At 36.1% G+C, this 15129-nt stretch overlaps 1 long non-coding RNA gene across 10 annotated transcripts in view; it reads left to right on the top strand.

Annotated features, from left to right (window-relative positions):
* The window catches only part of LOC102145075 (uncharacterized), a 117851-nt gene that overhangs the window by 8828 nt on the left and 93894 nt on the right, over positions 1-15129 (top strand). For 6 of the 10 annotated variants that reach the window (XR_012414547.1, XR_012414546.1, XR_012414543.1 and 3 more), the window contains exon 3: positions 17-79. This is a non-coding gene — a long non-coding RNA (uncharacterized lncRNA). Of the gene's footprint in view, positions 1-16; positions 80-1620; positions 1921-3751; positions 5270-9641; positions 11076-15129 lie in introns of those variants that run through there. The other 4 variants (XR_012414542.1, XR_001491439.4, XR_006698730.3 and 1 more) reach the window with 4 other exon arrangements.

The raw sequence follows: 15129 nt of genomic DNA, 5'->3' as shown, positions 1-15129 counted from the left end.
CTATTTTGTTTTGTAGGATAATTAGCCCATTTTGAACTTTGGGAAGAGGACCAGTCTGATGCATACACACTTTTCTCAGGTAACTCCTAGCATGACCAACTTTCTACTTTGACACTGACCATTTCGTTTAAAATTATGGATGCCAATTTCTAATCAGTTTACCTTTGCATTATCTATAATATCCCATGACATTGCTTTAGTAGAGATACTTCTCAGTCTCTGTTTTTTGTTTGTTTGTTTGTTTGTTTTGGCACTTCATGAAAGTTGTTTCTCCTATGTGCCAAGAAAAATCTCAACACTACAGAAGAGAAGTACGTGTGGAACCTAAAAAACTTCAGCATTTGCCACAATTAATAGGGTTATTTTATCCTGTAAGAAGGAAATCTGCTGGATGCAATGGCTCACACTTGTAATCCCAGCACTTAGGGAGACTGAGGCAGGCAGGTCACCTGAGGTCAGGAGTTCAAGACCAGCCTGGCCAACATGGTGAAACCCCGTCTCTACTAAAAATACAAAAATTAGCCAGGCGTGGTGGTGGGTACCTGTAATCCCAGCTACTTGGGAGGCTGAGGCAGTAGAATCACTTGAACCCGGGAGGCGGAAGTTGCAGTGAGCCCAGGTGATGCCACTGTGCCACTGCAGTCCAGTCTGGGCAATGAAGTGAAACTTTGTCTCCAAAAAAAACAAAAAGGAATCCATTGGTATAACCCATAACCTGAGCAGGGGATTATCAAATTTATAAGGACTTTATAAAAAGACACACAGTTGGGAGACATAAGTATTTATTTGGCAGCTTTATTTGAACAGAGTTCTTCTTTGATATGGCCAGTTTTGGGGGCCTAACAAATGAATTAACAATTTCCCCCACACAACACACAGAGTAGAGGAAAGGATACACATAAATTACCTATTGTGGTTGACAACATCCACATTAGCCCTCACCATCTGAGATTACTGAAAAAACAGATTGTGGTGAGAATTGCTAATTGGCCACTTAGTTTGCATATCCTCTCCTCTTTCTTATTGACAGAATCTCATTTTATCCAAGGAGGCAACATGCCCAGCTAAGAGATTATATTTCCTAGTTGTCTTAGTCTGTTTTGTGTTGCTATAACAGAATACCACAGACTAGGTAATTAATAAAGAAAATAAATTTATTTGACTCATGGTTCTTGAGCCTGGGAAGTCAATGGGAATGGTGCCAGCATCTGCTTAGCATCTGGAGAGGGCCTTCTTGGCATCATCCTGTGGATAAAGGAGGAAGAGCAGGAAAGCATGCACAAGAGAGAGGAGGAGATCAAACTTGCAGCCTCAAGCCCTTTCATAATTGTCATTAACCCATTCATGAGGGTGAAGCCTTCATGAAAACACCTCTCATTGGGCCCTGCCTCCAATGCTGTTGCACTGGTGATTGAGTTTTTAATACACACTTTTTGGGGGGCACATTTAAACCATAGCACTAGTCTTTCTGCAAGTTTCTGCGACTGAGACTTAAGTGGATGGAAATAATTGAGGGGGGCTTCTGGGATTGTTCTTTAAAGGCAGCCAGTTTCCCGGGGAGGGTGTTCATTTGTGGCCCTCTCCACCACTAACCACATTTTTCTTTCTCACTGAAACAAGTGCATGATAGACAGTAACACCCTAGCAGCCACCCTGTATTTTAAAGATGAATGAGTGACACCAAGGATGAGAAAGTGAACGTGGAGTCCCGGACTCCCCATCTCCAGACCTCTTATAGGAGAGAGAAAAAGGAAACCTGTGTCTTCCTAATATCATGATTATTTGGGTTTTTTGTTCAGAGGATTCTGCCAAACCTAACAGTAATTTAAAAGCTTATCAAGCAACTATAAATTTATTGAGCACTTTCTATTCTTAAAATTTGGGATTTGCCCTTTCATTAAATAGTAGAAATATAAGCAATTATCCTTGTTCTTTTTTGAAAATTTATTTTAAGAAATAAGGCTGACCTTGAGCACAATGCTGTGTCAAAACTCTGTCAGAAATACACATGAACTTACATAACACTCCATACTTCTTTTGTAGTGACACTTTCCACATGACTTTTCCTTCTTTTTTTTTTTTTATTATACTTTAAGTTCTAGGGTACATGTGCACAACATGCAGGTCTGTTACATATGTATACATGTGCCATGTTGGTGTGCTGTACCCATTAACTCGTCATTTACATTAGCTATATCTCCTAATGCTATCCTTCCCCTTCCCCCTCCCGCCAACCCACAACAGGCCCCAGTGTGTGATGTTCCCCTTCCTATGTCCAAGTGTTCTCATTGTTCAATTCCCACCTATGAGTGAGAACATGCAGTGTTTGGTTTTGTGTCCTTGCGATAGTTTGCTGAGAATGATGGTTTCCAGCTTCATCCATGTCCCTACAAAGGATGTGAACTCATCCTTTTTTATGGCTGCATAGTATTCCATGGTGTATATGTGCCAATAGTACTGTAAGGTTCTTGAAAAAGAAGCTGGATCTAATTCATACATCGAGTAATCAGTAAAAGCATTACAGCTATGACACAATGAAAATGATATGTGAGTTTTCCTGCCATTCTGCTTACCTCTTACAGCAAGAGATAATTCCAGCTTGGTCAATTGTGTCTTGCCTATTTCCTTTCCTAACATTCAAGAAACTCCTTCTTAACCACTTAAGTGCTGGACTCTTGCAACAGAAAATCAGGATGAAGTAGGAGAACAGTATTAGGTTGGTGCAAAGGTAATTGCTTTTGCCATTACCTTTGATAGCAAAAATCGCAACTCTTTTGCACCAACCTAACAGTTCAAGGGACTATTCTATAAGGCAAGGAACACACGGTGGCAAAACCTAGAAGACTATTTTATTCTTAATGTTTAGCACCTTTTTTCAAAGGTTTAAATTCATTAGAGTACATAATTTAAATATAATGCACCCATTTTAAGTGTATAACAAAATGAGTTTTGACAAATGTATATGCCTAAGCTATCATCGGCCCAAATGTAATATAAAACACTTCAATCAACCCACTATGGCCTCTCAAGCACATTGAAGTTCTAGCCTCAAGAAATCATTGATGTGTTTCCTGCTACTGTAGGTTTGTTTTGCCTATTCTGAAATTTCATATTAGTGGAATCATAAAACATATCCTCATATGTGTCTGTATTCTTTCACTCAACATAATATTTTTGAGATTAATTCAGGTTTTATAGTGTTTCAGTAGTTCATTTATTTTTTGTAAGACAAAGAACCTTTACTATAAAAAAAATAACTATTTTTTTAAATAGTGGGGTAACGGCACTGCATCTGGCAGAAGGCAGGCCCCTAAGATTAGTCTTTCTTTTTATCCCAACCAAGCCAAGTAGACCTCATCCTTCAAAGTTCATTCATTTTTATTGAAGAGTAATAGTTTATTGCAACACAGTAAAAAGGTAACCTACAGAAAGGGAGAAAAATATTTGCAAACTATGTATCTTATGTTGATTAATTTCCAAAATATCTAAGGAACTCCTACAACTCAATGTATAATGGTTAATTTCCAAAATATCTAAGGAACTCCTACAACTCAGTGGTTTAAAAAACATAATAACTCAGTTTTTAAATGCGCTAAAGACTCACATAGATATTGTCTAAAGAAGACATACAAATGGCCAATAGATGAAGAAATGATCAATGTCACTAATCATCAGGGAAAGGAAATCAAAACCACAATAAGATATCACCTGACACCTGGTGGAATGGCTATAATTTTTTTTTTTTTTTTAGATGGAGTCTTGCTCTGTCACCCAGGCTGGAGTGCAGTAGCATGATCTCAGCTCACTGCAAGCTCTGCCTCCCGGGTTCACACCATTCTCCTGCCTCAGCCTCCTCAGCCTCCCGAGTAGCTGGGACTACAGGCGCCTACCACCATGCCCGGCTAATTTTTTGTAATTTTAGTAGAGACAAGGTTTCACAATGTTAGTCAGGGTGGTCTCGATCTCCTGGCCTCATGGTCCACCCGCCTCGGCCTCCCAAAGTGCTGGGATTACAGACGTAAGTGACCGCACCTGGCCTGGCTATAATTTTTTTAAAAGACAAGAAGTGTTGGCGAAAATGTGGAGAAAAGGAACTTTTGAACTTTTGAATGTTGTTGATGGGAATCCAAAATGGCACAGCTGCTATGGAAAATAGTATGGAAGTTCTTCAAAAACGTAAGAACTGAACTACTATATGATCCGGCAATCCCATTTCTAATGGAATAAAAACAAGACCTCAAGGAGACATTAGCACTTCTATATTCATTGCAGCACTATTCATACTAACCAAAATGTGGAAACAACTCAATATCCATCAACAATTGAATGTATAATTAAAATGTGGTATATACATATAACGAGATACTATACAGGTGTTTTCTGGGTCATTGAAAAGAGAAACATTGGAGCAGTAGTGGTTTATGAGGGCAGTGGGTGCAAGAAAACAGAATTTGGAGATGATTGGGTTGGCTTATGTTCCCTTCAAATAAAGAACTTTACTACACTGTACATTAGCCTGGGACACCGCTCAGGAACCAACAATGTGGAACATAACTTTTTAAATATTATATAATAATGGCAGTATGTATTCAAGTATTAAATAATGGGATGCTGACAATAAATGCTTTAAGAGATCAGAAATCAGAGAGGAAGAAACGGACTAGAAAAATCAGGAATATTTACTTAGAGAGGTAAACTCTGAAAAAGTGATAGGATTGAGATAAGCTGAAAAATGTGATAAGCTTTTGGAGGGGGTCGTCCAAGACTTCCAGCTGCCTCCAATAGGGGAAAATTACCAAGGTTTAATTAAAAAGCTGCTTGAATCTGTTCAAGTTGAGTAAATCTCCATATGGATGCCTGGTATCCTTTGCCTCCTTTATATATATCGACTCTGTCTATGAGATAGTACATATTGAATTCATTTGGAAACAATTATGTCCTGTGCAAATCGTTATCAACATCACTGTTAACCCATGTTTGTGGGGTGGTGGTTATGTAGAATTCTATCCAATTCTCAACACCGGTTGTCAGAATAGCTTTGTTATTGAAATGAGCAGAATCTAACTTATGAAAACAGTGAGTGCCACATGTTTCAAACATGACCTTTACCCGATTAAACTTGCATAACCAACCCAAGAGTGATGTCCAATGACACCACTTGATACTTAGGTCTGCTATTTTAATAAGACACAGACAGGTTTAGCAGATGTTGCAACAAACAAGTAAATATGTTCTAAGCAATAAATCTGCAGAGACATTCAGGATAGCATGAAAAGAATGTGCTTCATTCTTTCCAATGTGATCACAACAAGTAAGATTTTATCACTAATTACAGATGCATACACATATTCATGGTGTACTGGGAATAGCATCTCCATATGGCATGACTTGCAAAGACGTTAATGTCTCAAACATTATTATACAATTGAGAGAACATTTCAACATTAAGAATATTCTGTATTTCATATATCAAATGGATATGTGACTTAGTGAAAAAACTACCACCTATTCTGATCACATCGGAGTCACAAATTGCTTGTGCTAGCTTAAGAATGTTATTTAATATCTTTCTATGTCTGAGTTTCTCCATTGCCAAGTTGACTTTATTATCTAAATTATGAACAACTTGCTGGAAAGGAAGAAGAACAGAAGGTTGTCTGGGAAAGCAAATATTCTATGTACGTTTAAGAAAAAAAGAATTTTATAATATGATATGCAAATACTGCTGCACAATTTTCCCCCATGACACTAAAATGAAAAATTAATACTGACAACAGAAGCAAATACGGCATTAAATTTTTTCAGTGTGCAAGATAAATAGGAATCATCAATCATTCTCATTTTTATCCTTTCCTCGGGCAAAATAAAAATTATATGGTTTATAAGATGGCAATAAAATTATGCAGAGAAGCTCCACTTAGCCAGATAATTGAGTCTATATTAAAGATCAGGATTACAAAAATATATGTCTAAAGGCAGACATTTATTGCAAAGTAGAAAATATCTGTTCATTAGGCCCAGTAAAGATTTAGACAAGTGTTATTCACCTTTTTAGTTCACTAAACAATTAATTTTGGGCTTCCATTCTTCATAGTCATTAATCCAGTCCTTCTAATGAGACTATTTGCCTAAAACGGTTTTTAATTGCACATAAATAGAAAAAGTAAACATATTATACAAAACTTTTAATTAATAAATAGAAACAGGTTATTCACTTTGAGCAGTAGTATTACCATTGTTTCCACTGACCCCATTGTTTCCATGGACCGTTGTTTCCATTGAGGTGTGCAATACATAGCAATAGAATAAATAAATGCAAACTAGTGGCAACTTCTTATAAATTATAAAAAGTAAACAAACCTCAGAACTTTATAACTCACAATGGCAACGTATAAGTTTCAAGCGTGCAATCTATTTTTAAAATTAAATTATTCTCAGGTACTGAAAACAGTGAGCAATATATTTTTTTAATATATGGCAATTTTCTTTTTCCCCAAATATTAAAAAGTAAAAAAGAAAAGTAAGGCTCATACTCTGGTGCTCAAATTAAACTTGATAACCTATATACCGGGACCAAGAGTTCCAAGACCATTTTTTTATGGTCTTACAGGTGGTTTTTTGTACATCAGCCTTACTTCCCGAACAGGTAGCATTGGGACAAATCAGTATGTAAACCTGCTTCTCCTTCTCTATTCTACTTTCATTACTTCCAGCACTGAAAGTGGTTATTCTAAGTTATATCTAATCTGCTTGGGATACAGGTGGTTACAACTATCTTTATCTACATGTATCTATCTGTACATAGACATTAGGCTATAGGACCTTAAAACAATAGGCCTTAAAAGGAATCTGAAATCTACAGGACAAGGCGTATGCTCAGATCATATTTAAAAATGATTCTCCTATGCCAAGTGGAGACCTGAGGACTCATTTGATTATGGGCCAGCCATCTTAACAGAAGTTGAGGCAGCTCCTCAGCCCCTAAGCTGTATGCACTACAGCCTTCATTACCACAAACCGGGCACTTCTCTTTCAGTTTTTGTCTCTATGGCAGTAAGATGGAATCAGTAATAACAAGTCCAGTGTAAGAATTATTCGTGATAAGAAAAAATTGTCTACCGAGTGCTTTAAGTTCCTAGGAAACTGTGCGAACATAGTTTGTCATTTGTATTCTGAGACTTTGTCCTTGCAGGAATCATCAGCCTCTTAGTGCCATGTTGCCCATGCATTCTTTCCACAGGAGCGCCTTTTTCTGTTTGATGTTTGGGACATGCTAGTTCAAGTTTTCAGGATTTCTAGCCAAACAACTTTTATTGTTGTTGTTAAGAGAAAAATCTCTTAAGCCAATAATCATGCATTTTTTTCTCTTTTAAAAAAGTGAGGTCCTTGGGTATCATTTTAATACTATTAATTTGGAAGTGAGGAGAGTCAAGTTCTAGCCAGACTCTTGTGTGAGTTTCATGGAATGGCATTTAATCATTGCTCTGGGTTCAGTTTTCATCACTATCAGAATGAGGGTGGTAGACTATACAATCTTAGTGCCCATTTTTTAAAATGTGGGCTATAGGCAAGATCACCTGCATCAAAAACCCTTAGAGGGTTTGATAAGAAGAGTAGGTATCATCTCAGGCCTTAAGAAACAGAGTTTGTTTGAGACATTGTAATCAGTACCTCAGTCATAATTATCCATGATAAAGTTTAGGAGCCACTGCTCCAAAATTAGCAATCAATGACGTCTTGGTTTCAGCGATCAGTGACCCCTTGGTTTAAGGAGCTTCTAAGTAAACATTCAAGATTTGCCATTCTTTTTAACTAACAGCTTTGCCACTAAGACATTGTTACTGGGACCAACTTTGCTTTATACAACACCTTCCCTGAGAATATGTTAGGCAGAATCCTGGTGAGCTGCTCTCTGCAGTGCAGTACAGCACAGTGTAGAGAGGCATACACAATGGTAAATAGAGTCTCATCTGCCAAAACTTCATCTTGCAAACAGCAAGGCCTAGGATTTTTTTCCTAGTCAATTTATGTATTACTGAGCAATCAATGAGCTCACTGCACCATGTGCATAGAAGGCATTACTATGGCATCAGTTTTGAGAAAAGAAAAGCTTTATTATAAGTCAACCGGCAAGAAGACAGAAGAAAAAGCTTGAATCTATTTCCCCAAGCTTAGAGTTGGGACAGGTTTTATAGTCAGACGGTAATGAAGTGTGCTCTGATTGGATCTTGTGATGGTGTGATGCCAGGAGACCTCCTTAGACCGGATCCTTCGATGAAGTGACGCCAGAGCTCAATCTGATTAGACCTTGGATCCTACCATATGGATCCGCTTCTTAATTAAATCGCCATTCCTTAGTCTGAGCACTTAGGTTCCACCAGTGCTAATGTTATATGACCTTCAACCTGGGAGGCCATGGCAACTGAAAAACAACTCACAATTTTGTTACATAAAAGTTGAACCAGATTGGTCTGATGTGTTTACACATGTAACAGCTTTCTTAGGTTTTTAACTATAAGAAACATAATGAACCTACATGGTCTCAGGTAAATCCAAACCCTACCAACAAAAAGTTAATCTAGTTAATTGTCAGGATAAAGGGACTTGAACTTTTACCTCTTAAGAATTTATAGCAGCCTTTATGACATCAACTCACAACAAAGGATTTTATTGAAACCTTTCTTGAGGGCAATTGCTAGTAAACCTACTCTAAATTCTTTCACTCTATTGCCCTAAGAAAATAATTATTAATATATGTAATATTTATTTGTGTCACTGTGAATAGTAAAAATATTGGAAACACTCTAAACAGTTATCTAATAGATTGATTCAATAAATAATTTTGTGTATATATGTCTATTAAATATGTAACATAAGAGTATTTACTGACAGAATTATGTTCATGAACACTATGTAAAACAGAGATTATAAAAGAGTAATTGCTACATGATCCATGTTTAAAAATAAAATAGAGAGAGGCATAGGACATAACATATTAATACTGTTTACTGTGGGTAATGGAATTATGAATGTTTTCTAATTTATTTAGGATTCCTAATTTTTTTGTACTTATATATTTTTCCAATTAACATATGCAATAAAAGAAGTTAATTTTTTAATCTGAATTATTAAAATTTTAAATATATTATTTCATAATCCAACTTTTGATATAGTAATCCATACTCTGATATTTAAAATTGTATTAATGTATTTTACTTCTATGTCTTCTCTCTCATTAAGATTCCTAGTAGAGATGAGAAAAGTAGGGCAGGGAATCTCTAATATGGTCCCTATATTATCTGCAAAAGATTATGTACAAAAAAAGTGTTTATTTAATGTAAATATTTATGTGATATGTTTGCGGATGAGAAAGTGAGCAAAAAACACAGTATGTGATATGAGAAAGAGAGCAAAAAACACAGTTCATTCAACCTTACTATGAGTGTAAAATAAGGCAGCAAGAAAGAATAAGGGCCTATGTTTTGTTGTCGTTAATATCTGGGGTGATATATAAAGAGGGAATTTGGATTAGAAAATATAGAATTTATTCCAAGGGTACCTCTTCCTGTTGGAATTTGGGAATGGTTTAACTGGGTGGTTCTGGTACAGGATCTCTCACGAAGTCACATTTAAATTGTCAGATATGACTGCAGTCATCTAAAGATTTGACCGACACTACAGTCTCTCTTTCACTGTGGCTTACTCACATGACTGGCAAATTAGTGCTGGTTTTTGGTAGGAGGTTTCAGTTCCTTCTCATGTGGGCCTCTCCAAAGATTGCTTGACTGTCCTCAAAACTTGGCTTCTTCTCCGCACACCCCTACATCCCCAGAGAACCAGCAGAATACATCCTTCTATGATCTAGGCTTCAAAGCCAAATGCATCATTCCTGCCACTCTATTCATTAGATTCAAATCATTTCGTTCATCACACATTGAAGGAGAGAATTCGGCCCACCTTTTGAAGGGAAGTATGTGAAAGAATTTGTGAACAAATTTTAAAACCACCAAATGGACTTTTCCTCACCAAGTCTGATCTGGTGACTGCTACTTCTAAATGCATCATCATCCAATAGCAGAGGCTAAAAGAAAAGCCCTGATGTAACACTATTCCCTAGGAAGACCAGCCAGCCACATCATGAAGGATTGATTTCATCGTACCCCTTCCAAAAGGGTGTTTGTATTCTGAATATGGATATATGTTCTGAATATGGATATTCATTGCCAACCTACAATGCTTCTGTCATCACAACCAACTGTGAGGTTGGGATGCTGTGTTCACTTTTGTGATATTTCACATACGAAAAAAATGCTTTTAACCAAGTAACATTTCACAGCAAAAGAAGTGCAATGGTGTTCACTTTGGCATAGAACAATGTAATGGCTTCCTGAAACTTAGTTCCCCTAAAATTAGGAAATACAGTTTGAGAATCAAGGAATGGAAGTAGGAGTGTCTCCTTTCACTACTAAATCTAATACTTTTCATTCCTACAGTGTGGAGTTCTGTTGGCTTAGGGGTTCTAGTTCCCAAGGAAGGATGATTATTTCAGGTGAATTGACAATGATTCCATTAAGATAGAAGTTGAGACTGCTACCTGGCCATTGTGGATTTGAAACCATACCCCAAAGAGTTAAAGAAACCAGTGACTGATAGAAACTCTTGACCTCACAGGATGACAGATAAGAAAAGATACAACTTGCTGAAATGCTGAAACTCTCTGCTAATGAGATTAAAATGCTGGCCGAATCTGTTAAAACCAATATGGCCGATTGGAGTCTGCACAGAATGAACCTGCTGGTGTCAGGGACCACATTTCCACAGCATGTTTCATACTAACTCCCATTGAAATTGCACATGTGACCCATGAAGAGAAATGAAGAGATAACTCTGCATGCCTGAGGACTTTCCATATATCCCCTTTCCTTGCATCAGTCACCTGCTAATCTCAGAATCCATCTCCCAAACTGTTTCTAATAAGAATACGGCCTTAGAGCCAGCACAGGGAGACAGGTTTGAGATACACTCCTATCACCTTATTGGTCAACCTGCAATAAAAATAATTTGTTTACTCAAAACCTCCGTGTCATAGTATTGGCTTCTAGCACATTGAGCAGTGAGCCCCTTTTCTCAGTAACAGATTCTTCTGCCATGGAACAAATACTAAAAATAAAAGAATTACTATACTAGCTGGTATGAATATCAGCTCAAGGATCACCTTTTCCCTTACCCCTTTTCTTAGCGTAACTACTCTCACCATCAATGCACCCAGAGACTACATGACTTCCTTCTTTGAATTTCTTCTGTATCTTAGATTCATAACAAAACACTTACATACTTTGCTGAGTTTACTTCTGACACATCTGACTTTTAAGGACAAGGTCTGATTTTTTTCCTCAGCAGCTGACATGGAACAGGTACTTAAGTATTTGGTGGCAGAAGGACTAAATAGTTAAATGAAAGATCGGCTTATGAGAAAGATGATGGGATAATATCTCCTTCAGCCTCCAACAAAACAATTTAAGAAATAGAATTGGCCCACATATGTGTTGATGGCCTACAGAAGAAAACAGCAGATTTTATTCATTTCAACATGACTACATCTTTCATCGTGCATGAGGCAGAAAAACTTTCTTACCCACTCATTTTACAAAATTAGAAAATTAAGGTGCAGAAAAACAAAATCATTTACTTAAGATCACATAGCAGTGTGGCAAAATGAGGGCTAGACTCATATTGTATCAGCTTCAGGCTAATATTCCTCATAATGTATGTCATGTTGTTTCACAAAATTTATATCAAATACATGTTTAAATAAGAAAAGTAGACAATAACGTCCAGGAGCTCTTAATGTTCACTGAGTAAGTATTGTTTTTTCTACCCCATTTAACCCACAACATACCAGGAAAGTAGATATAACTACCATCTGGGCACAATAGTCCCTTTTTATTTTGTATATGTTTGTCATCTCATGAATAATTACAAAAGTAAGCATAAAGGTAGAGTGGGAAAAAACCTTATTAGACATTTTAATAAGAATTAAATATAGCACACCCAAATTTTTATTCCATATGTTCCTGATTTTAAAGAGAGGCAGATAAATAGGTAGACACAGAAAGAAAAAGGAGGATGGAAGGAAGGAAGGAAGGAAGGAAGGAAGGAAGGAAGGAAGGAAGGAAGGAAGGAAGGAAGGAAGGAAAGAAAGAAGGGAGGGAGGGATAGATAGAAAAGTCAATGTACTTTGAATTCAACTAGAGAGACATATCCAACTTATAAATTCTGATCTCAGATTTCAAATATATTTCTGCTAGGCTCTGTCTTGTCATTACTTCTAATTCTGCTTCATGCAGTTGTATCATCAAAATGTGATCCTTGATAAACTTCAGTGGTACATAATTTTATTGAAAAGAAAATGGTCATCTTATTTGATCCTTAATTATAACACATTTTAATTTTTAGATTTATAAATACCAATTAGAATGACGAATGCAATCAATTTTTTCATTACTACAGCATCTATTTTTTACTACTCAACTTTGTATATACAACTGTTTATCCATTTATTAATGATATCAAGTAAATTTCAGTGCACAAGCTTTATGAACGATGAAAGAATGTGTAATATGCCTTTTGGCACAATAGAATAGTCTAGATTCTGGTCACAAAATATTTGCATAATAAAGTCTGTTCTGTTGCATGACCATGAAAATACTACATTTTCATTTTGCCCTTAGAAATGTGTAATTCATTCATCTATTACTGAATTTGGGAAAATTTACCTAAGATACTGTTATCTGAAGCCTCACTAAAATTTTTATTATACAATCAACTTCACACCATTATTAGAATGTCAAAGACCACTCTTGTCTCCTTGCATTTATCTTCGTCTAGCCAATTTGTAAACTGTTTCTCTGTCAACTCCTTCTTTTTGTCATTATGGAGAAACATTAAAAAAATTCCTGGATTCTCAACTGTACTTAATAAAAGCTAAGAAATAAACTATAAATATGATGTTTCCAGACTTCTTTTATACCTTCTTAAAAGTTGATATAAAACTTTAAGCAAAACAATGAAAAAAACTGAAGGATGGTATAATAGTAATGATTTGACTATTTCATTATTCCTCTGGGCTATTTCATCATTCTTTTTCATTGTAGTTAGGAATAATTGATAATATACAGGAAAGTAAGATCACTGAAATTCAATAACCTGTGTTAGATTGAGAAAATACTGATTGACATCAGATGGAGCCATATAATAATTGTAATATAAAATCAGTTTTATTATATCTTTTAAAAGAGCAAGTAAATATTTTTCTTTGTTCCTTGGAAAACATCAAAGACAAAAATAAAAATCATGATATACCAACCTTTACAAATAAATAGAACTACTCAAAAAATAAACTAAAAACTCAAATTGGGCCCAGTGTTTTGTACCTTTTCATCTAATAAGATCTCTCCCATGCATTAAAACAGATGAGGAAAAAAACAATGAGCTTGCATATAGATAACTGAGTTTGCTTTTCTGGTCCTGGCTTGGACATAGACCTTTATCATGGCTGCTATTTGCCTGACTACCTGCCTTGGAACTCCCCATTCCCACCAAGACCCAGGCTGAGTAAAAGAGTCATCACTCACAGCTGAAGATCTGCCCATCATGAGCAACCCTCTCAAAGTGGTGGGCAGTCCTGCTGGAATATCATGGCCAACTTTATCAGGAAGAATGTTTTTGCAGAGAGAAGAATGAAAACCACAAAATAAACATCTACAGTAACTCTGGTGCTGAAACTGAGGAAGTATGACGTCCAGAAAGGGTCTGGCTGGTGTTTTAAATATATCTTTTCTCTTTCCTTTTGTCCTGAGCCTGTCCCCTTTCTGGCCTCTTTTGGCTTGGTTTATTCCTCTTCATTCTATGATTACATCACATGAACCCAGCTCAGCAAATGGAAGGCAAGAGGAAGATTTAACTTATTTGTAGGAAGTTTTCCTTATGGAATGTCATTATTTTCCTGAGACAAATTCTGATTTTTTCAAAGTTTTGAAGTTTATTCATCTCTTTCTTAAAGATAGTAACTGTAAATTCGTGGTTTGCAGGTTGAACTAGGCTGTCTTATGAGCTTTCTTTGGCCAACTGAGCATTACTTGAGTTCAAGTTCCATTAATATGTCATAGGTTTCCATTATTTGTATTCTGCATTTTCACACTTGTACATGACTTGTCTGCTTATCAAGCATATGCATATGAAATGTCTGCTTTAACACCATCTGATTTTTAACCTTTTTTAACCTTTAAATAAAGAATTTCCAAATATGTATTTTCTTTCTCTCCCACAAAAAGATGAACCTTTAAAACACTCTCTAGTTTATCCAAGATATATATATATATATATATAAAGTTTTATCCATATATTTATGGATAAGAAGACTGTTTCCTGTCTCGTGAACAACAAATAAGGACAATGGACTACATGGTGCATTCATTCATACGAAAAGTTAAGGTAAGGTGACTACAGATGAGTAGTGTGAAAGGTTCGTTTCCTCCTTTAGGTGAGGCAACAGTGCTGTATCTGAGCTGTAGTGGCACATTAATCTGTAAATGGGATAAATTTTCTTATGACTACACACATAAAAAATGAGTACCTGTAAAAACTGATGAAATTTGAGTAAGATCTGTAGACTAGTTACTTGTATTATATCAATGTCAATTTCCTGGTTTTAGTAATGAACTCTAGTTATATAAAATATTACCATGGGAAGTGAGAGGAAGGTAGCTGTTTGAAGAGTACACCAGATCTCTCCACACTATTTTTGCAACTTCTTGTGAGTCTATAACCAGTTCAAAATAAAAAAGTTAATGGAAATGTTGAGAGTTCATTCCATTGTTTATCCCTTTTCAGAGAAGCTGATGCCTGATACTTTAACTACAACACAAGTTATCTGTGCAAAATGCAATCCATTTAATTTGAAAAACTCAATAGGGATCAGGGTCAGCTTCAGTAATCACTCATCACTTTTTAAAACTCAAGCTAAATTCTACAGAACATAAGTCACCCAAAAGTGAAACTTGAGCAGGTGTTTTAGGTAACTTATAAACACAGATTTCTTAGACTTTGAGAAACTGTCAAGAGATTTAT

The sequence above is a fragment of the Macaca fascicularis genome, chromosome 6 (assembly GCF_037993035.2).
Source record: "Macaca fascicularis isolate 582-1 chromosome 6, T2T-MFA8v1.1".
Lineage (NCBI taxonomy): Eukaryota > Metazoa > Chordata > Mammalia > Primates > Cercopithecidae > Macaca > Macaca fascicularis.
The sequence above is the reverse complement of the archived record's forward strand: the minus strand, read 5'-3'. Positions and strand labels throughout refer to the sequence as shown.